The following is a 23,537-nucleotide window of genomic DNA, read 5'->3' on the forward strand; positions in this document are numbered from 1 at the left end:
ATATTTGTTGTTGTTGTTATGTGCCGTGGAGTCAAACCCAACTCATAGCGACCCCTCCTTGGGTTTCTGAGGCAGTACTACGGAAGTAGGATTGCCCAACCTTCCTTCCGAGGAGTGGCCGGTGGGTTTGAACCGCCAGCTGTCTGGTTAGCAGGCAAGTGTCTTAGCCACTATGCTACCAGAGCTTATATATATATATATATATATCTCCACCACATGTCTGTCAGTTTTTCATACTGTGGTGGCTTGTGTGTTGCTGTGAGGCTGGAAGCTATGCCACCAGTATTTCAAATACCAGCAGGATCACCCATAGTGGACAGGTTTCGGCAGAGCTTCTAGAGTAAGACAGACTCAGAAGGATGAGGCAATCCACTTCTCAAAGAATTGGACAATGAAAACCTTATGAATAGCAGTGAAACACTGTCTATTACTGAAAAATTTTATGAACAGCCCTGAAACATTGTCTTATATAGTGCTGGAAGATGAGCCCCTCAGGTCAGAAGGCACTCAAAATACAACTGGGAAAGAGCTGCCTCCTCAGAGTACAGCCGACCTTAATGATATGGATGCAATAAAGCTTTAGGGACCTCCATTTGCAGATGTGGCATGACTCAAAATAAGAAGAAACAGCTGCAAACATCCACTAATAATTGGAATATGGAATGTATGAAATATGAATCAAGGAAAATTGGAAATTGTAAAAAATGAAATGGAATGCATTAGGATTGATATTCTAGTCATTAGTGAGCTGAAATGGACTGGTTTTGGCCATTTTGAATCAGACAGCTATATGATCTACTATTCCAGGAATGATAAATTGAAGAGAAATGGTGTGGCATTCATTGTAGCAAAGAATGTTTCAAGATCTATCCTGAAGATCTATGCTGTCAGTGATAGGATAATATCCATATGCCTACAAGGAAGACCATTAATACTACTATTATTCAAATTTATGGACCTGTGTTAGACTGGGTTCTCTAGAGAAACAAAACCAGTAAGGCTTATATATAGAGAGAAGAGAAATGTATCTTAGGAAAATGGCTCACACACTTATAGAAGCTGTTAAGTCCAAAGCTCTTGGATCAAACGTCAACCTGGAGGCTTTTCCTGACTCTCACAGCTGCAGGGGCTGAGGATCTCAAGGTTGGCAGGCAGTACACTGGCTGATGACTCCAACGAATGATGAATCCAAGATCTCCAAGCCGAATGGTGGATTGTTTGCTCACGGACAGTTGTAGGCAACACAACAGGATCCCTATCCACAGAAGAGTGTCTCTTTTCCCAGGATGTCCATAAATACACTGGAAGCAGGCCATATTCCTAGGGAAACTCCCTTTTAATGGATTGGCTGCTCAAAACATACACATCTGATCCCATCATGGGAATAACCACATCACAACTGTTTAAACCACACAGAATTGTGGTCCAGCCAAGCTGACACACAGCTCCAACTATCACACCACCAAAGCCAAAGATGAGGAAATTGAAGATTTTTACCAACTTCTGCAGTCTGAAATTGACCAACATGCAATCAAGATGTGCTGATCATCACTGGTGATTGGAATGCAAAAGTTGGAAACAAAGAAGAATCACTGGTAGTTGGAAAGTATGACCTTGGTGATGGAAATAATGCCGGAGATCGCATGATAGAATTTTACAAGACCAACAACTTATTCATTGCAAGTACCTTTTCTCAACAACACAAATGGTACCTATACATGTGGACTTCACCAGATGGAGAACACAGAAATCAGATTGACTACATCTGTGGAAACAGGCAACAGAGAAGCTCAGTATCTTCCATCTAAACCAGGCCAGGAGCTGATTGTGGACAGACCATCAACTGCTCAAGATGAAGCTGAAGAAAATTAAAAGAAGTCCATGAGAGCCAAAATATGACCTTGATTATATCCCTCCTGAATTTAGACACCATCTAAAGAATAGATTTGATGCTTTGAACACCAATGACCGAAAAGCAGAGGAATTGTGGGATGACATCAAGAATATCATCCATGAAGAAAACAAAAGGTCATTAAAGAGACAGGAAAGGAAGAAAAGACCAAAATGAATGTCAGAAGAGACTCTGAAACTTGCCTTTGAACAGAGAGTAGCTAAAGCAAATGGAAGAAATGACAAGATAAAAGAGCTAAACAGAAGATTTCAAAGAGCAGCTTGAGAAGACAAAGTCAATTATTTTAATGAAATGTGCAAAGACCTGGAGTTAGATAACCAAAAGGGAAGAACATACTCAGCATTTCTCAAACTGAAAGAACTTGTGGTAGTTAAGTTTGTGTGTCATCTTGGCTATGCCTGATTAAGTGGCTAGGCAGGTGGATGTAGTTATTCCCATGGTAAGATTGGTAATTTACTCCAGTGGAATGTATTGGAGCAGCTGAGAAGCTGGTTTAGGGATGTGGTCTGCTTCCCATATATAAGCAGAAGCTTTGTGAATGATCTTTAGCTTATGGCATGCTTGAACCCTGCATGTAGCCATGTCGTTGTTCAGCAGCCTGTCATGCTCTGTCAACCTTGGGACTTTCAATGGACTTGAATTAATGGCCTGCTGTCTGATTTGGTAACATTGGGACTGTGCCTTTTTACTTGTCAATCTTGGGCTTGTTAGTCTCAGCAGCCAGTAGCTGTCTGAGTGAAGAAAAGCCTCTAGCTCTGGTGGGCCAGGAGCAAGAGGCAGAGCTGAAGTCCAAGGTTGAGGGGCTTTCATCCAGCCCTTAGAGCCTGGTGCTTTGAACTCAGACTTAAAACTTCCAAACTGCAAGAGAATAAACTGTTTTTTCAAGTCATCCTACTTGTGGTATATTCTTGTCAGAGTGGGACAAGGTAAGCAGAACAGAACTGAAGAAAAAATTCAAGCCTCGAATTGCAATATTGAAAGATTCTATGGGAAAATATTGAATGATGCAGGAAACATCAAAAGAAGATGGAAGGAATATACAGAATCACTGTACCAAAAAGAATTGGTTGATGTTCATCCATTGTAGGAGGTGGCATATGACCAAGAATCAACAGTATTGAAGGGAGAAGTTGAAGCTGCACAGAAGGAGCTGGTGAAAAACATGCTCCTTGTGACAGAATACCCACCGAGATGTTTCAACAAACAGATGCTGCACTGGAGGCACTCACTCATCTATGCCAGGAGATTTGGAAGACAGCTACTTGGCCAACCGACTGGAAGAGATCCATATCTGTACCCATTCCAAAGAAAGGTGATTCCATAGAATGTGGAAATTATCGAACAATATCATTAATATCACAGGCAAATAGAATCTTGCTGAAGATAATTCAAAAACAGCTGCACCACTTACTAAGAGAACTTTCAGAAATGCAAGCTGGATTCAGAAGAGGACATGGAATGTGGGATATCATTGCTGATGTCAGATGGATTTTGACTGAAAGCAAAGAATGCAAGAAAGATGTTTACTTGTGTTTTATTGACTATGCAAGAGCATTTGATTGTGTGGATCATAACAAATTATGGATAACACTGAGAAGAATGGGAATGTCCCATCACTTAATTGTGCTCATGAGGAACCTGTACATAGACCAGGAGGCTGTCATTCAAACAGAACAAGAGGGTACTGCATGGTTCAAAATAAGGAAGGGAGTGCATCAGGGTACATCCTTTCACCATACTTATTTAATCTTTATGCTGAACAAATAATCTGAGAAGCTGGACTGTATAAAGAACATGGCATCAGGATTGGAGGAAAACTCATTAACAACTTGTGATATGGCAGATGACACAATTTTGCTTGCTGAAGGTGATGATGACTTGAAGCACTTACCTATGATGATTATAGACTACAGTCTGCAGTACAGATTATACCTCAACATAAAGAAAATGAAAATCCTCACAACTGGGCCAATAAGCAGCATCACAATAAATGGAGAAAAGATTGACTTTGTCAAAGATTTCATATTACTTGGTTCCACAATAAACATTAATGGTAGCAGCAGGCAATGCATCAGACAACGTATTGCACTGGGCAAATCTGTTGCAAAGAACCTCTTTCAAATGCTGAAGAAGGGTTGTGGAGGTGTTGCAGGACTGGGTAGTGTTTCCTTCTGTTGTACATAGGGTTGCTATGAGTTGGACTTGACTCAATAGCAGTGACAACAACAGTAATATATAGGTTGTATACATACATATGTTGACAGAGGATATTTCTACATACGTATTTATATGTACTGCAAATGTATCTGTGAATATAGTAGAGCATGCAGGGGACAAGATTATGAGAACTTCTTAGCTGAAACCAAACATAATTTTTCGTTGTGACTTGGGTGCAAATTTACAGAGCAGAATTTGTTTTACATTCAAGAGTTTGTGTATATTTGTTTTCATTCCCTGATTACTATCCCCACGCTCTCCTCCTCTTCTTTCCCTGTGGCACCCCCCCCATTCCTGTGTCCTTCTTAACTATGCACTCCTATCTGTCCAGCTTTCTCTCCATGTGAATGCTGTTCCTCTGGTGCCCCATGGTCAATTGCTCCAAGGGGTGTATCTCCGTAGAGTAGGGGGGTGCATCACTCTGGGCTGGGTGTTCTGCATGTAAATCTTACTACTGCTGGGCTGAGAGCCAGTCCTTGGGAATGAGTCTTATCCCAGGCCCAAAGTATATCCCAGGACCATAGTGTTGGGGGTTCTACCAGACTCCATCTGACCAGTAATTCTGGTCTTTATTGTGGTTTTGCATTTTGTTCTATGTTTTTCCTCCCACTCTTTCCAGGAGCTCCAGTTTTGATCCCTTCCCAAATGGTTGGCATTGGTAGCCAGGCACCATCTAGTTCTTCTGGTCTCAAGGTCCATCATATCCTGGGGCTGGTTGTTCCCAAATGCCCTTGGTTTTCTTCAGTCTTCTTTGCTTCAGAGAAGAAGAGACCATTTGCTATATCTTAATGGCTGCTCGAAAGCTTTTAAGACCCCAGTTGGTACTCAACAAAGTAGGTTGTGGAACAAGTTTGCATGTATTATGTTGTGCCAATTGAGCCTGGTGCCCCCCCAGTACTATGGTCCTGAATTGGCAGACTTGGTTGTTATCAAACATCTTGAGGGAATTAGTTGCTGTGCTTGAGGGCTTAGGACCCCAAGTCTCAGGGGACATTAAGGTTAATTGGCATAACATAGTCCACAAAGACAATGTTCTACCTCCTACTTTGGTGAGTAGTAATGGGGTTTTTAAAAGCTTATGAGTAGCCATGTAAGGCACAACTATTGATCTCTACTTGTCTGGAGCAAAGAAGAGTGAAGAAAATGAAAGATGCAAGGAAACAACTAGTCCAAAAGACTAATGGATCACATGAACCCCAGCTTCCAGGACCCTGAGTCCAGAAGAACTAGATGGTACCCAGCTGTTAATGTTACTAACACTGCTGACTGCTCTGAAAAGGATCACAATAAGGGATCCCAAATAGAGTGGGAAAAATTCTGGAACAAAACTCAAAGTCATAAAAAAGACCACCTTTTCTGGTCTGATAGAGACTACGGAACCTCTGAGACTATGGCTCTTAGATACCCTTTAGGCTTAGAAATGAATTCACCTCCATGGAGCAACTTTCAGCCAAAGATAGACAGGCAAATAAGGCGAAAAATAATACCAGGGTGGTATGTACTCCTTAGAATAATCAACCATATGAAATAAAAAGAGCAGCATTTGTCTAGGGATAAAACTTAAAAGGCAAGAAGGGATAGGAAACAAGGACAAATGGAAAGGATAAACACAGGGAGGAAATGGGAAGCATGGTGTTACATTACGGGGATTGCAGTCAATGTCAAAAAACAAAGTGTGTATGAATTATTGAATGGAAAACCAATTTGCTCTGTAAACTTTCACCCAAATCACAATCAAAAGTTAAAGAAGAAAAAAAATTCTGGTGCCTGGGTGTCACTCCTGAGATTCTGAAATAGTCAGTCTCCTGTACAGCCTGGAGATCAGGAATTTTAAAAGCTCTTCAGTTGATTCCAATGTGCAGCCAGGGTTGAGAACCAGTGATAGAAGCACCTGCAGATTCCACGCCTTTGGGGTCAAACTTTCAAATGATTAGAGTAAAATATGGGAAATTAGGAAAAAAAATTATATATATATATATATTAAAAGGAGAGAAGAGAAGTACAAAGTTCCAGGATGCAATCCAAGATCTTTAATCAAAGGTCTTCAAATGTCTAAACAATGCAATGGCTATTTTGAAAAGAATTGTCTCAAAAAGCACAGTTCTGAAGTCAAAGAAATGAGTTGAATTTTGTTTGTAAGTGCAATGTCTGGTATAGAGCAGCCTTTTAGAAACATTGACCAATGTTGTCTCTTAAAGAAAAAGACAAATCAATGGTCCAAATTTTCCTTGGTAGCTTCTTCTGCAAAGAAATCTACATCACCTAATTATACTGCCTCCCCCAAAGCCGCCTTCATTCCCAAGAAGGCAAACTCAATTCTTTTAAATTAAATAGTTAACGATTATTTATTGACGTTCCTACATTCTTTTTAGATGGGTTAACTTGTGATTCAGGGCCATCGGGTGCTCTTATGTGGCACATGAAAACTTCATAAACACTGACTAAACCATATGTATAGCATACTTAGGCCCACTTTATGGGACTTCAAGTTTCATACTTCATCATAAGAGGTTATTGTTGGATAACTTTGCTTACATCACATATTGTTGATAATCCTTGTGATTTATTTGCTGTCAAGGTCTCAATCATGAACACAGCCTCCAATGATCCTATTATTATAAGAGAATACAATCCACTTACAATATGGTTTTCAGGACTACACCTTACTCATCTTCACATGAATGATTAGGTGCTATGTGGATAGAGATTAAGGGAGGGAAGAGTGTGTGGTTAATAATTAATCCCTAAAGCCTTCCTGAAGGAAGTGGGTAGGTTTTGATCCTAGCCGTCATGATGTAGCATTGCTGCTATACCTTTTTTTTTTTTTTTTTTGGTTTCACGTGTGTGTGGCTATACAAATACTTGGAAAGGACTACATGAAGGAGGCCGATTAGGTTTCCACTTGCTTGCCAAAGCTGGTAGATCAATTGGTAGTGACCACAGGGTTACTGAGTTGAAAGTGGATCTGAGGCCAAATCTACATTCAGAGGGAAAGGTGCCAAGAGTGATTAGCAACGTCTTATAGGTACATGAAAGAAGGGAATGACAGCACAACTGATGAGCATTTGCTATTACCATTTAGACTCTCTTTGTGAGCCACAAAAACCCTTGCTTAGTCAATAGGCATTGTACTAGTCCACAGGAAGTACTGCCTCTTTTCTAAGAAGCTATGTGCCCATGTTGGAAAGTGGGTGAGTCTTGCCTAAGAGCTCCAAATAAAAAGTTCCCTGATAAGGTGAAGCATTAAGTTTGAGACCAGCTAAGGGCTGAACAATCCTCTCCAGCTAAAGAGGAACTATTTTTCTCTAAGACCACTTATTCTATTTTCATTCATTCATAATAAAGAAATTTACTCTTTGTGAGCTCTTTAAGAACAAGGTGTAAGAGACCACACTCTGTTTCAAACAATGGTCAACATCCAACCTTCATGCTTGGTGTGTGGCCAGAGAGCCATTAGAAAGCTAGCCATGACACTACTGTCCCATCCACTCTTATACCCTACCATTCAGGAACTTGATGAGAGGCCAATGCCAGCCCAAACTTTGTGGGAATTTGAACAAAGCATATTTTCTAGAAGGTTACAACTCCCTAGCAACACAACCTGGGAAGAAAAGCTGTGTTGGCTTTCATCTTCCATTCATCCTCTCAGCAAGAACCTGGTCTGAAATAGAACCATCATGACAATGAATGGTGCCCTGGCTTTAGGCAAAGAAATTGCATTCATTCTGACACAAATGACCATTGCCATGAAGTTAATTACAATAATTTGATTTTTTACAAGATCTCAAAGAATAAACCCAATTATATAATTCATTCTCATAACCCATGAAGTCCAAAATTACCAAAGATTACAAACCTTGACCTATTGTTAGAAATCCCAAAACATTGTGAAGCCAAGTGATCAAAAATTTCATTGTGTGTCAAGGACTATCTAACTCTGTACAGACGGAAACAAGCATGTATTTACTGAGCTGACCTGCCCAGTGAGTGATTCAAAAAGTGTTGGAAGGAAATATCATAAACTTGGTTTCTGAAGAATGCAAAGTCCTGGCAAGAGGGATGCTGAATAAACTAAGTTTAAATCAGCTGATGTTTTAATTAAAAATTAATAGAGAATCTGCCACCCAGGGAATGTGGCAATTACTCAGAAACGAAGCTCTCGTTTGCGTAGGCAAATTTTGAATGAAGGAGATTGGGGGTCACAGATGTTTGTGGAGTGGCTATGAGGGTTGGGAGCCAGCTTTTGGGATTGGTCATTAAAAAAAATGTGTGTTATATCCATGTGTGTGTGCCTTGAGTGATAGAAGATAGCAGCAAAGAATCAGCCCACACTTAAACTCACTCATGGGCTACCCCTCTGAACCCCTTATCTTCTTCATCGCAGCTAATGAGATGAGAAATCCACTGAAAGATTTTGAGAGAGGAGTGGTCTGAGCTGACTTTGGCTAATGAGGTCACTCTGGCTACTGCTTTTGTAGTAGGGGAGTTAAGGGTGGAAGCAGAAAGGCCACTTAGGAGGCCCTTGAAGCCATCCAGGTGAGAGATGGTGGTGCTTTGGACTAACGTGATAGTCTGGGAGGTTTTGAGATGTCTATCAGATTCCTGACATACTGAAAGTGGAGCTCCCAGAATTGGTTAGCAGAATGGATACAGTATATGAGAGAAGAGTCAAGGATGACCACTTTGGCCTAAGGAACTAGAAGGTTGGGTTGAGATCACTGTGGAAGGAGCAGGTTTTAGAATTGGAACAGGTTAAATTTGAGATGCCTATTAGACATCTGTCTTAGTTTCTTAGTGCTGCTGTAACAGAAATATCTCAAGTAGATGACTTTAAAGAACAGAAACTTATTTTCTCACAGTTCTGGAGGCTAGAAGTATATATGCATATATAGAGATACCTATTGGTGCAATGGTTAAGCACTTGGCTGCTAACCAAAAAGATTGGCAGTTCAAACCCTCCCAGCAGCTCAATGGGGGGGGGGAGCCAAACTCACTGGTGTTGAGTTGGATTCAACTCATAGCGACCCCTCCTTGGGTTTCCGAGGCAGTATCTCTATGGAAGTCCCTGGGTGGTGTAAATGGTTAACACACTTGACTGCTAACTGAAGAGTTGGAGGTTCAAGTCCATCCAGGGGCTCCTAAGAAGACATATGTGGTGATCTATTTCTTAAAAATCATCCATTGAAAATCCTGTGGAGCACCACAGTTCTACTCTGACACACATATGGTTGCCATGAGTCAGGGTTGACTTGATAGCAACTGGTTTAGTAATACATAATTTTGATCAGTTATTGTTATTCAACAAGCCAGGAGCATAATTCTAGACAATAGACCAATATATATTAGCACCATCATGGCCTCTGAGATTATTTGTCCAGCCCCTTCATTGTCAGATGAGAAGTCTTGAGAAAAAGGCTGGGATAGTGAGCTGTGCGAAGTCACACTTACTCCCTTAGTTCCTCACACAGTATTCTACTTTTTAATTTGGATAATAAATTTGCTTTATTTTTTTTTTTTGTTGTTGAGAATATAGACTACAAAAACATACACCAATTCAAATGTCTACGTGTACAATTCAGTGACATTGATTACATTCTTTGAGTTTTGCAACCATTCTCACCCTGCTTTTCTGAGGTGGTCCTCTCCCAGGTAAATATAAACTCACTTCCCCCTAAGGTTTCGATCTAAATTGTCAAGTTGCTGTTGTCAATTTGATCCGAAATAGATAGCTTTAAAAGCATAATGCTCAAGGCAGACATTCTTTAGTAGTTAAGCTAACCCACCAGCCACTCCTCTGAAGGAAGATGGGGCAATCTACTTTCATAGTGATACTGCCTCGGAAACCCAGGGAGGGGTCGCTATGAGTCGGGTCCTACTCAATGGCACATAACAACAACAACAACAATTGTTTGGCTGAAGAAAATTTCAGGGAATATTTTTGGTTTAAGGTTTAAGCATTCCACTTTGAAATAGCAAGCATTATATTCATTAAGTGTCTGCAATGGGCTGGGCATATTGTGTCCCATATTTATGTGTGCCGTGTGTTTACATGATACCTTATCTATAGCGCTTCCAAGCCAAGTATCATCAACCCCATTTTTTAGGCGGGAAAATGGCCTCAGAAAGGATAAATAACTTGCTTAGGTTTCTACAGGATGTGACAGAACTGGAATTTGAATTCTGCCAGGGCTTCAAATGGTTCTTCCTGGTTCAGTCATGGCAGACAAAATAAAACTGTTATGGACCTGTATTTGTAAAATGTGGGTGAACCAGAAAGATAACCAGAGGGGAAAAATTATGGTGCTCAGCTAGAAACTTGATTTCCCTTTTAGAAAACAAGGGCAGCATGTATGTTGCATAGCAACCAAATCTCTTGAATGGCAGAGTTGTAAACAACGGTGCACAGCTCAAACATGGTGGCTGATTGTGGTAGTTAAGTTTGTGTGTCAGCTTGGTTGGGCCTGGTTGAGTGGCTGGGCAGCTGAATGTAGTATTCCCCATGATGAGACTGGTAATCAACTCCATGGTGGAATCTACTGTGAGCAGCTGAGTAGCTGCTTTAGAGATGTGGTCTGTTTCCTGTATATAAGGAGAAGCCTTGGGGCATGGTCGCTAGTTTATGGCATGCTTGAACCCTACCTACATGTAGCTGTGTCGTTGTTCATAAGCCTGCCATGCTCTGCCGACCTTGGGACTTTCAATGGACTTGAATCAATGGCCTGCCATGTGGTTTGGTAACATTGAGACTACGCCTTTTTATTTGTCAACCTTGGGCTTGTCAGCTCAGTAGCCAGCAGCTGTCTGAGTGAAGAAAAGTGTCTACCTTCAGTGGGCTAGGAGCAGGAGGCAGAGCTGAAGCCCAAGGTCGAGGGGCTTTCACCCAGCCCCTAGAGCCTGGCACTTTGAACTTGGACTTAAAGCCTCCAATTGTAACAATAAACTCCTGTTTGTTAAGGCCATCCCATTTGTGGTATATTCTTGTCAGAGCAGTACTAGGTAACCAGAACACTGACTTTGCCACTTTGAATACATGTCATTCTCTGCAATTCTGGCAATATCCAATCTCCCGCATCAGGCTTCTGAAGGGGCTCAATACAACTCTTCTGAGTCTCCCATTCCAGGGCTTCCACTTGTATTTTCTCCCATTCTTGTTTTTGTTCTGCTTTACTCAAAAAAAAAAAAAAAAAAAAAAAAAAAAAATTGTGTCTATCTCAATTTCATTTAGTCAGCCATGATTGAACTGGGTTGAAACCCTGAATTCTGTTTGGAACTACCTAAGAGAAGGAAAGATGAACTCCTTCTCAAAAAGAAATTGCTGTTTGGGCATCATGTAAACATTTTCTTTCCCTCAGGCCCTAGCGCTCCTCTGAAGATTAGAAAACCCAGTTTTCCAGCACAGACTATAAGGCTAAAAGAAGGCAATTCAGCATAACAAAAACACCAAACTCACTGCCCTTGAGTTGATCAACTCCCAATCTTCCTTATGAGGAGTGGCTGGTGGATTTGAACCACTAGCCTTCCGGTTAGCAGTCAAATGTCCGAGGCTCTACTGCAGGTTTCCCTGTAAGGACTGATGCAGAAAGTGTCTGTTTTTTGCTATTATGGTGATAAAAATGTCTTTCCCACATTCAGTGGGAGCCATCCTAATTCTCAAGTTATGAAGATCATGAACGCTTGCCCCTTGAAATTCTCCCCAGAAGCCTTTAGGCAAGTGAGGCTTGAAGTTTAGAAACAAACTGCAACCATTTCAGAGGAGCTAGGACCAAAGAAGAATTGACACATTTAACTTACGGTGTTGGCGAAGAATATTGAATATTCCATGGACTGCCAGAAGAATGAACTTGAAGAAGTAGTCAGAATGCTCCTTAGAAGCATGGATGGCAAGACTTCATCTCACGTACTTCGGACAAGTGTCAGGAGGGACCAGTGCCTGGAGAGGACATCATGCTTGGTAAAGTAGAGGGTCAGTGAAAAAGAGGAAGACCCTTTAAGATATTGATTGACACAATGGTTGCAACCATGGTCTCAAACACAGCAATGATTGTGAGGATGGCACAGGACTGGGCAACGTTTTGTTCTGTTGAAATAGGGTCATTATTAGTTGCAACTGACTCAAAATCACCTAACAACAGGTCCTGGGCTTCACTATTTGAGGAATCTATTTAGATACGTACCTCCCTGCTCCGACTTCATAACCCTGTGTCATATGTCAAAAAAGCTAATGATAAGTGTCAATCATTTTCTCAGGTATTCATAGTGTGCTATCCACTGGCTAATTGTTCTTACATTAATTATCTCATTTTGTCCTCCCAACAGCATTCTGAAGTAGATACTATTATTATCTCCATTTTACAGATGAGGAAACTGATGCTTAGGAAGGTGAAATAACTTGCCCAAGTGTACACAGCTAGTAAGGAGTGAGCAGGGACTTGACCAAGGGCACGCACAATAGCTGTTGTTGTTGTATGTGCAGTCACATCGTCTCTCCGACTCATAGTGATCCCTCCTTGGGTTTCCAAGGTGGTATCTCTACAGAAGTAGATTGCCCAATCTTCCTTCCAAGGAGTAGCTATGATCTCTTTATTCCTGTTGTCTGTCTTGATGCACAGGGCTAAGCAACTGGAGGACTAACAACAAACAGTGGTTCACTGATTGATACCTCATTTTGGTTGAGGTATTAAGTGTTAGACTCCTTTGTTCTTATAAATGGAAACTCAGTATATCATCAAGTGAGCCATCTCTGTGGGAATAAAAATAATCAGTTAATTCCAGCCTCTCTGCACTTCATGTTAACTATAGAGGCCTGTTAGATACACAGCATTAGCAGGTGCTCTATGGGCCACACTCTGAAAAGGACAGCTGTTTTATTTAAATTTATTGAACGGGAAATGTGAAAGGCACCAAAAAGACTGCTGGCTTATCTCTCTTCTCCCAAATTCCTTTGGCTATGTGAATGACCTTGCTATGAGTGGAGAAAGAGAGAGAGCAAGAGTGAGAGTGAGACTTTACTGGGGCTTTTTGCTTCATAGTGAACTGTAACACATAGCCTTAAGAACTTCCAGTCTTTTAAAACTATCTCTAGTTCTTTGCTGATGCTTGAAATGGTAGAAGAAAATAAAAATCCACTGGGAGGAAAAATGCTGACTAAACCTTTCCAAAGCCACATTTAAGAGAGCAAACCTGGGCACACTTGAGCCTTTTAAAAATTGTTTTGTTTCTTTTCCCTTTATCACAAAGAATACCAACCTACCTGGTAATGACATAGCTCGAGACATCAGCCAAGAGCCATCACATGAGAGTTACAGGCCCAGCTCAGGTAATTAACTTTACAACCCAGAATACTTTACTTAACCTGCCTGTATCTTAGTGTCCACACAAGTAAAAGCTATTTGAATAGTGTCAAGAACTACTCAGCCATGAGGGATGAAGATTGTTATGTGTTTAGTGTGTGTTAAGGGGATGTTGCAGTATCGTAGATTTATTCTCAGCCACACAGTAATCCTGTAGACATTTTGCAACAGAGATTTCCAGTCTTTGGAAATCTATTCTTAGTTCTTCCTAGTAGTGCCCAATGGGATGTTAAGAATCTCAGTCATGCCTGTGATTAAAACCTAAGTGGCTGTCACTTACATGATTATGTTCAACAAGGGGTGGAGGACAATATCACTTTGGGGCATAATTTAATTTTCTTTTATGTTCCAAACCAACAAACAAACTCATTGCTGTCGAGTTGGATCCGACTCATAGTGAGCCCTCCTTGAGTTTCTGAAGTGGAATCTCTATAGAAGTAGACTGCCCAATCTTCCTTCCAAGGAGTAGCCAAGGCTGGTGGGTTTGAACCACTAGCTTTCTGGTTAGTAGTCAAATGCCTTAGGCAGTATGCCACCAGAGCTCCTTCTTTTATGTTCAGGCTTTATATACAAGTTATACCATACCAGTTGCATTGATTGGGATTCATGATGCTCTCATGTGTGTCAGAGTGGACACACATAGGGTTTTTGTGGCTGTGACCATTCCAATGCAGATCACCAAACCTTTCATTCCTAGGCACTTCTGCATGGGTTCAAACCTCTAGTTATAACACTCAGGGACTCCTAGATAGATATGGTTGTTGTGTTGTTAGCTGCTGTCCAGTTGGTCCCCGATTCATGGTGGGCCCATGCATAACGGGATTGAACCATTGTGATCCATAGGGTTCTTACTGGCTGATTTTTGGAAGTAGTTCACCAAACCTTTCTTCCTAGTCTGTCTTAGTCTGGAAACTCCACTGAGGCTTGTTCAATATCACAGCAACATGCAAGCCTCCACTGACAGATGGGCAATAGCTGCGCTGGAGGTACTTTGGCTGTGAAAGGAACCTCGGTCTCCCACATGGAGAGAAGGAATTCTACCACTGAACCACCACTGGCCTCAGACAGGTTAGCTAGAGGAAATTAATTAAGCTAGAGGAGCTTTAATGAGCCTAGCCAGTTGGAACTCATCTTAAAATACCTGAGGTTTGTCTAGATTGGGTGCCGATCCTTTGAAGTACAGATTATTACACAGCAGGTTCTGTGTTCAAGTCTTGCCCTCAAAGGGCTCACAGTCTAGGATTAGCCCCAGGGGAAGTTATGCTTTTGTTCTCAAGCTTATTTGATGAAAACAAATGCAAAGACAATGCCCTTAAAGCAATGGTGGGGTGACCCAGCTAGAAAATCTCATACCTTGATCTGCATCCACATTCTCTCATGTGGTACTCACAGCAAAGAGAACTTTCCAGCAGGAAAACTGCTGCAAACAGCAGACTCTGATCTGGAATCCCTAAGAAGTCTTTGATCTGAGTGTCATTGCCCAAGGCCCGGGCTACCTGGCAATCTGCCAGGCTTCATAGTCATTAGTTTCAATAAGAGTGAACCCACATACAATGAATTCTCAAAACAAAGACACCATTACACACACACACTCTGTTGTATGGGAAAGTGAAAATTTTATACTATATCACTTGGACCTCCCTTCTAACTTCCACCTGTTGTTCAAAGGTTTCAAGAACTTCTGAATAGTTAAGAGAAACTGCCTTGGTTCAGCAAGTGACTGGAATCAGATTCCTATCAGATCATCTTGAATTACTCTCTATTTTCTCTCTGTTGCATTTAAATGATGCTCGGAAATAAAGTGTGCAAATATGAGACATCAGCTGCTATTGTGGAAACAAAATGGGGGATAATTATTACTTTGTATTCTGAGCTAGACATTCTAATTCTAGAGACCTAAGAATGGAAGTTAGAAGAAATTAAAGTTAAATGGGAAAGAAATATATCTGCAGCAGAAGCCAAAAACCCACTGCCATCAAGTCAATTCCAACTCAGAATGACCCTGTAGGACAAGTGGAACTGCCCCATAGTGTTAACAAGGCTGTAAATCTTTATGGAGGCAGACTTCCTCATCTTTCTCTCTCAGAGTGGCTGGTGGGTTCAAACCTCCTACCTTTTGGTTAGCAGTCATATGCTTTAATCACCACACCACCATAGCTCCTTGTGGGCAGAAAGGAGGATCCCAAACTTAATGTGCCCAAGATGTCCTTCCTTATCTTTCTTTAACACAACACCAACAATTATAAATTCTTTATTTTAAAAGAATTACCCATGTTACATTGTTCACCTGTAGAATATACATCATGCCTCTGGAAGACACAGTGGTGGATTTTACCCATTTTCTGGTTATTTCAACATGGAATGGAAAGTTTAAATCACTGGCTTAAGTAACGGAAATAAGAATGAAATTGCAGACTACAAAGTGCTTATTCCTTTAGCTTTGGTTCTGAAAATCACTCTCAAATACAAATGTTTTTTCAATAAAGGGAGCAGGAGAATTTGGTTCTTTAGGAATATTTGTTCTCCCTTCTGCTTCTGTCATGTCACTGCTGGTTCCAATATCTGTCCTGGGAATGAGGTGCCTAAATTAATACATTTAGCAACAGAAAACCTTGATCATTTGAGCTAGGAAGGATCTGAAATAGCCCAACCTCCAAAGTATCTATGTAAGAATTCCTAGTCTCAGGAGCCATCACCTGCCCGTCAGTTTGTTGTAATGTGGTGGTTTGCAAGTTGCTGCGATGCTGAAAGTTATGTTATTGGTTTTTCAAATGCCAGGAGCATCACACATGGTAGGCAGTTTTCAGCAGAGCTTCTAGACTAAGATAGACTAGGAAGAAAGGCCTGGCTATCTACTTCCCAAAGTTAGTTAACGAAAACACTATGATGACAAAACATTGTTCAATATGGTGCTGGAAGAGCCTTCTAGGTTGGAAGGCATCCAAAATATACAGGGCTGCAACAACGGACTTGAGCATACCAACAATCATGAAGGTGACACAAAAACCAAAAAAACCAAACTCAATGCCATCAAGTTGGATCCAACTCATAGTGACCCCTTCTTGAGTTTCTGAGGTGGTATCACTATGGAAGTAGATTGCCAATCTTCCTCCTGAGGAGTGGCTGGTGGGTTTGAACCACTAGCATTCTGGTTAGCAGTCAAATGCCTTAGGCACTGTGCCACCAGAGCTCCTGAAGGTGACACAGAACTGGGTAATGTTTCATTCTATTGTACATGAGGTCATCCTCAGTCAGAGCCAACTGAAAGGCAGCCAAATATGACAACAACAGTCCTAAGAGGTGCAGGGACTTGCCTAAAGTCATAGTGCTGATTAGAAAGGAATGGGACTGCTGTGCTGATCTTTGGAATCCATTCCTGTGGCCTTTTCATTATGCTATTGGGTACTTGACTGCTAACCAGAAGGCTGGCGGTTCAAACCCACCAGCCACTCCTCGGAAGGAAGGCTGGGCAATCCTACTTCCGTAGTGATACTGCCTCGGAAACTCAAGGAGGGGTCGCTATGAGTCGGGGCCGACTCGACAGCACATAACAACAACAACAACATTGGGTTTCTTAACCCCTAAATACCTAGAAAATGAAATGCATTCACATATTCAGTAGATATTTATTAACAGGGTCCTGCTAGATGCTGAGAGGGGTGGACAGAGGGGGGATTGTGTGCAATAGGGTAAAAACATCTATAATGCTTATTACCCAGTGAGGAAGATTAGCGTTAAACAAAGCATCACGCAAATAAACATAAACTGTGAGAAGTGATATGAAGGGAAACTAGGGTGTTGTGAGTACTTAAAACAGGGAGAACTAGGGGGTTGAGAAGAATTTCCCAGAGAGGTGATACTTGAGTTCTGACTGGAAGAGAATGAACAGAGGTGATCTAGGTTAACTGTGTGGGTAGATAAGAGTGAATGAAGGGATGGGCAGGGGGAATGTTCCAAATAGAGGGAATGGCTGGGCTTGGTTGAATGGCTGGGCAGCTGGAGGTAGTTATTTCCCATGATGAGACTGGCAATCAGTTCCATGGTGGAATCTGCTGTGAGCAGCTGAGTAGCTGCTTTAGGGATGTGGTCTGCTTCCTGATTAACAAACTCCTGTTTGTTATAGCCATCCCATTTGTGGTACATTCCTGCCAGAGTGGCACTAGGTAACCAGAACAAATTGCAAAGGCTAGACTGAGTCTGGAATATTTAAGAATTTAAGAGTAAGTGATATGACTGGGTTGCAGGAGGCACAGTAAGCAAGGAGGGAGAGAGGCACTGCTGGACCATGTGGAGCTATCTGGAGGGCCACAGCAAGACGTTTCTTTGTTTTTTAAGGGCAATGGAAATCTTAAGTTAGGCTCTGCCCTGACCAGATTTGCATTTTAAAAGAATGTCTCTATGTCTCTGTTTCACCTCCTGGTTTGATGCATAGCGCCTGTGGTCTTAAAAGCTTATAAGCAACCATCCAAGGTATATCAATTGGTCTCTATTCACCTGGAACAACAGAGAAGAAGGAGCATCAGCAATAGGAGGAGGATATGGAACGAATGGCTAATTGCCTCCATGAACAACTGCCTTCCTTGTCATGAGACCAGAAGAACTGGATGGTGCCCAGCTACCATTACTGAACATTTTGATCAAGGATTCCATAAAAGAATCCTGATCAAAATGGTGAAAATGCAGAACAGAATTTCAAATTCTTACAGACACCAGACTTCCTGGAGCCATGAAGGTTGGATGAACCCCTGAAACTATTGCCCTGTAAACCTTAAAACAAAAATATCCCCCAAAATCTTCTTTAACCAAACAACAGTTTAGCTTAACTAGTAAAAAATGTCTGCTTTGAGCATTATTCTCTTTTAAGAACTATCTGTATGAGATCAAAGTGACAACAGCAACTTGAAAGATTAGATAAGAACCTTAGGGATTCTTATGCCTGTTCAGAAAGGTGCTTTGGTAGTGTAGTGGGTAAGGCATTTGGCTATTAACCAGAAGGTTGGTGGTTCAAACCCACCAGCTGTTCTGCAGAAGGAAGATGAAGCAATCTACTTCTGTAAAGATTTACAACCTTGGAAACCCTATGGGGGTCACAATGACTCAGAATCGACAATATGACAGTGTTTTTTTTTTTTTTTTTAAATGCCTGTTCAGGGTAGGATGTCTCTTGAGTCCTGTCTTGCTAGAGAGTGTACTTCAAGTCACCACCCCTAATTTCCTTGAGGGTATATATGTGAATGTTCCAGCAAAGTTCATCCTCTCTTGCTCTGGCTCCTGCATTTGGTTTGTCAACATTTTACCCCTGGACTTGAGACAGCAGTCAGTCATCTGACCTGCCGATTTGGGTTCACTAGCCCCTGCAACCACTTGAGTGAGGAGAATCCTCCAGACCTACACCCGAGCCATGGATTTGGGACCTGCCAGCCTCCCAGCCTCCACTACCATGTGAGCCATTTCCTTGGCAGTTTGTGAGCTCTGTGAGATGTTACAGTGAAATGGGGAACCCTAAAACAGGAAGGAGAGTACTGAGGGGAAGAGGAGAGTTGATGTTGGAGATGATGGTGTGGTACAGCAGTTTGGAAAAGTTGGACTTTTGGGATATCTTTAACTTCCCTCATAGAGACCAGCCTTGTTGTTGATCCTTCTAAAATAGTCCTTCTTATGGCCATATTGAAGGAAAATAGCTCCCTTGTTTCTGAAATATCTTCCCCTTTGATCTGTTTGTAATATAAACTCTTGCTACCCATTCAGGTCTTATTATATTTATTTTTGTTGTTGGGAATATACACAGCAAAACATACATCAATTCAACAGTTTCTACATGTACAATTCAATGATATTGATTATATTCTTTGAGTTGTGTAACCATTCTCACCTTTCCTTTCTGAGTTATTCCTCTCCCATTAACATAAACTCACTGCCCCCTATGGTTCTTACCTAATCTTTAGAGTTGCTTTTGTCAATTTGATCCCATATACAGGTATCCCCTACTTTTTGAAAGTTTGTTGTATGTCACTTTGCTTTTAACTTAAGACCTTCATTAGAGCTTATTTTCTCTAACTGAAAGAAATCCAACGAGGATTTTCACTTTTATGAAAAAAGGCAAAAAGTGAAACTAATGTTTAGTGTTTGTTTGTCACTCAACTCACTGCGGTGGAGTCAGATCCAACTCACAGTGACCCCTCCTTGGGTTTCTAAGGCGATATCTCTACAGAACTAGATTGCCCAGTCTTCCTTCAGAGGAGTGGCTGGTGGGTTTGAACCACCAGACTTCTGGTTAGCAAATACTTTAGGCACCACACCACCAGAGTTCCCATTTGTTTGGCAGTGAGTTGTTAAAGAGGCAGCATGCACCCTGAGCAGTGAGAGTGCTGTCACCAAGCTCCTTCCCCAGGAACACTACACTGTGCATACATATATTATTGCTACTTTATATAGGCTGTGTATTTATCATATCATTCCTGCTTTTACTATATGTTAGTGATGATTTGGTAGCTTGTTTTTGGGGTCTAAGAATGCTCAAAACTTTTCCCCACATAAATTAATAGTAATTGCTTCTTTGCTTTATGCTGTTTTGGCTTACGAAATGTTTCTGAGGAACGTTCTACTTTTGAAGAGCTGAGGAAACCTGTAAATAGTTCTTAAAAGAGTACCATGTTCATGGCAGACATATTTTGCTAGTTAAGGTAGATCTTAATATGATTCTTATCAGTCAATTAATGGGCGTTTACTTTATGCTTCTTATAATAATGTAATAAGTAGGGGTTATTGAGCATTCACTATATGCCAGGCACCACTCTAAGGCCTTCACCTAGTCTAGATCTACGAAGGAGTTACCATTTTACAGATGATGAGACTGAAGCTCAGAGAGGAAGATCTTATCACTAAGCCAGTGCTCCTAGCCATCACTCTGTTGTTGTTGTTGTTGTTATATGCCGTCGAGTCAGACCCGACTCATAGCAACCCCTCCTTGGGTTTCTGAGGAAGTATCACTATGGAAGTAGATTGCCCAACCTTCTTTCCAAGGAGTGGCTGGTGAGTTTGAACCACCAGCCTTCTGGTTAGCAGTCCAGTGCCTTAGGCACTACACTACCAGACATCACACTATACCACCTGCTAATATCTTCTCTCTGTGCTCAGCACTTTGGTGGATGCTATGGAGATAAATGAATCAACACAAATTTTCCAATTAATGTTCTCCAGACTTAGAAAACTTAAAAATTCATTGGCAAGGGTGAGGACTTTCCTTTCTGTCCTTGCCTTATCATTTCTGATTTCCTCATCTCATCCCAAATCCTGTCATCACTTGGAATTTCTCCTTGTTAGAAAAGACCCCTGCTTTGAACTTCTCAACTCTCCTCAACCTGTCTCTCAATTTCTTAGGCATGGGCACATGCATGTACATGTATACTCATACACACACATGCACACACATATATGTGCATGCTCACAAGAGAGAACCTTCCTTTCATCTCACCCTAGTGGTGGGGTTTGTGGTAGCCTGAGGGGATAGGGAAAAGGCACACCCTAAGTCCTTACAGATGCATCTTCTTTAGATGATGACCCCATCATATTAGCTTCATTGTATGTTTGGAGCCACGAGTTCTCAGGAGGGGACATCTTTGCAGGCTCTGGCTGGGGCAGTGCTCAGGAATGAATTCTGGGTCCTTGGAGTGAGTGGGGTAGACCTGAAAGGCTCCTCACCTCCTCCTACTTCTTCTTCTTCTTTTTTTTTTTTTTAATTTTTTTTATTGTGAGTCAGGTGAAAGTTTACAAAGCATATTCATTTTCCATACAGCAGTTCATACATATTTTGTTTCATGACATTGACTACAATTCCCCACAATGTAATAGCTCTCTACTTCCTCCCTGTAGTTACTTCTTCCCTGTGGCCTTCCCTCCCATACACCACCCCCACTCCACGAGCTATCTCCCTGTGCAAACACTGCCCTTTTTTTTTCTCCTGTGATTGGAGAACAAGATACTCCAAGGAGTGTGTATCTACCTGATGTAAATGTTCACCACATAGGCCCGTCTATTGTTTGGCTGGAAGCCACAGGAGTGAGTTCAGTTCCAGCCTTGAGGGTAACTAGGGCCATAGTCTCAGAGGTTTCACCAGGCTCTATCAGACCAGCAAACCAGGTCTTTTTTTTTTTTAATGATTTGAGTTTTGTTTCACATTGTTCTCCTACTCTATCCAGGATCTTCTGCATCAATCCCCCTCAGAGTGGTTGATCGTGGTAGCTGGGCACCATTTAGTTCTTCTGGTCTTGTTCTCCTACTCTATCCAAGATCTCCTGCATCAATCCCCCTCAGAGTGGTTGATCGTGGTAGCTGGGCACCATTTAGTTCTTCTGGTCTCATGGTCAGATAGGCTGAGGATCACATGGTCTACTAGTCCCTTGGACTAGTTGTTTCCATGTATCTTTGGTTTTCTTTATTCTTCTTTGCCCTGGACGAGGAGAGCCATCATTGAATTTAAATGGCCACTTGTAAGCTTTTAAGACCCTGGTTGCTACTCACCAAAGTAGGATGTAGTACAATGGTTTTGTGTACTATGTTATGTCAGTTGAGCTTGATATCCCCAGCAACCATGGTCTTGAGCTCACAGGTTCAACTACTGGTTCCCTCTGGGTAGCTGGTTGTGGCTAAGAAGCCACCACAACCTTGTCCCTTGTCAGCTCTACTATACTGCATTTATAGAGGACCTGAGATTCTCTGCTCAGGGCCTGACTTTTGCTCTTGGCTCTGCATTCTGAGCCCCTTCTCACTCTACCCTTATCTGAGAGCTGGGACAGCTGTGGGGTGTCTGACCCCTGAGAGGAATCTGGGCAATGTCTGCACTGGGGTTAGGGGGCAGGTTGGATATCTTCACTAGATTTGGAGGCAACTCCAAAGCCTGGATGGTTTCCCAGAGAGTAACCCCTCTCAGAGGACTGGGGACACGTTTGATCCAAGGTTTATGCCAGCTCTACTCACTCTCTCTCTTCAATCTCACCCTCTCAGACAGGCTTTGGGCAGTACGTGGAGGCATCTGTACATCAACCCTCTGAGGTTCCTCTGGGCACCTAGCAGACATCTCTAGTCAAAGAGATGGGACACAGGCAGTGGCCACCTATCCACCAGCAGGAAGATTGTTTTTTGCAGGCCACACCTCCAGGTCATAGACATTTTGACTCGGGGAAAAGACTTTCACAGGCAGGGGCTTCTAGATGCTTGCTCTACTCACTCCCAGGCATGGAGGCTAGCATCTGCTCCAGGCTGCTATTGGATCAGCAGCCTGGCCGACACTGAGATTCTGAGCACATTTCTTTCCTAGGAGGGCAGCCCTTTTCCTCCTACCCCCAGTTCTACTCTTTAAACTCTGTCTCTATCTGTTGACCCTGAACTCAAATCCTGCCTAAAACCTCTCTACTGCCTCATTTCCCAAACTCTGGGCTTTAGCAGCTTCTATCCCTCTTCTGTTCATTCACGTTGTCCTGCCCTGGATCACGAGCTCATGGAAAGGAGGGGATGAGTTTCCTTTGTCTCTACTTGGCTTGCAACAGGTGCTTGATCAAAGTTCATTCTTTCATCTTCCCTTTTGTCTTGGGAACCTTTTCTATTTGGTCCCATCCTCATCGTTTTGGCATAACTATTAGATGCAAGAGCATCACATTGGTTTACCTGCTTTTCTGTCTCTAGAGGGGAACTGGGTTTCAGAGAGCAGACAGGGCTCACCTAGGCTGGCCTGCTCATCACCCTCTCTTCCTTAACTCTCTGTGGGCCTCTCAACATCTCCCCAGGTGAGGTTTGCCTGCTGCTTTGGCTGTTGCGTCTGTGTTACCTCTGCTTCTGCTTTGGATTCTCCTGCTTTGGCATCTTCTACTTTTGCTTTGACTTCTGCTTTTGCTGTTGCTTCTACTTACTCTGTTTCTTTTTTCTCCAGGTTTTGTTCTTCTGCTTCTGCTTTTTATGTTTTTGTGATAGTTGGAGCTGTGTGTCAACTTGGCTGGACCACAATTCTGTGTGGTTTAAGCAGTTGTGATGTGGGTTGTTCCAATGATGGGATCAGATGTATA

Source organism: Orycteropus afer, unplaced genomic scaffold (genome assembly GCF_000298275.1).
Source record: "Orycteropus afer afer isolate SDZICR_OR568_19922 unplaced genomic scaffold, OryAfe1.0 scaffold00198, whole genome shotgun sequence".
Taxonomy (NCBI): Eukaryota; Metazoa; Chordata; class Mammalia; order Tubulidentata; family Orycteropodidae; genus Orycteropus; species Orycteropus afer.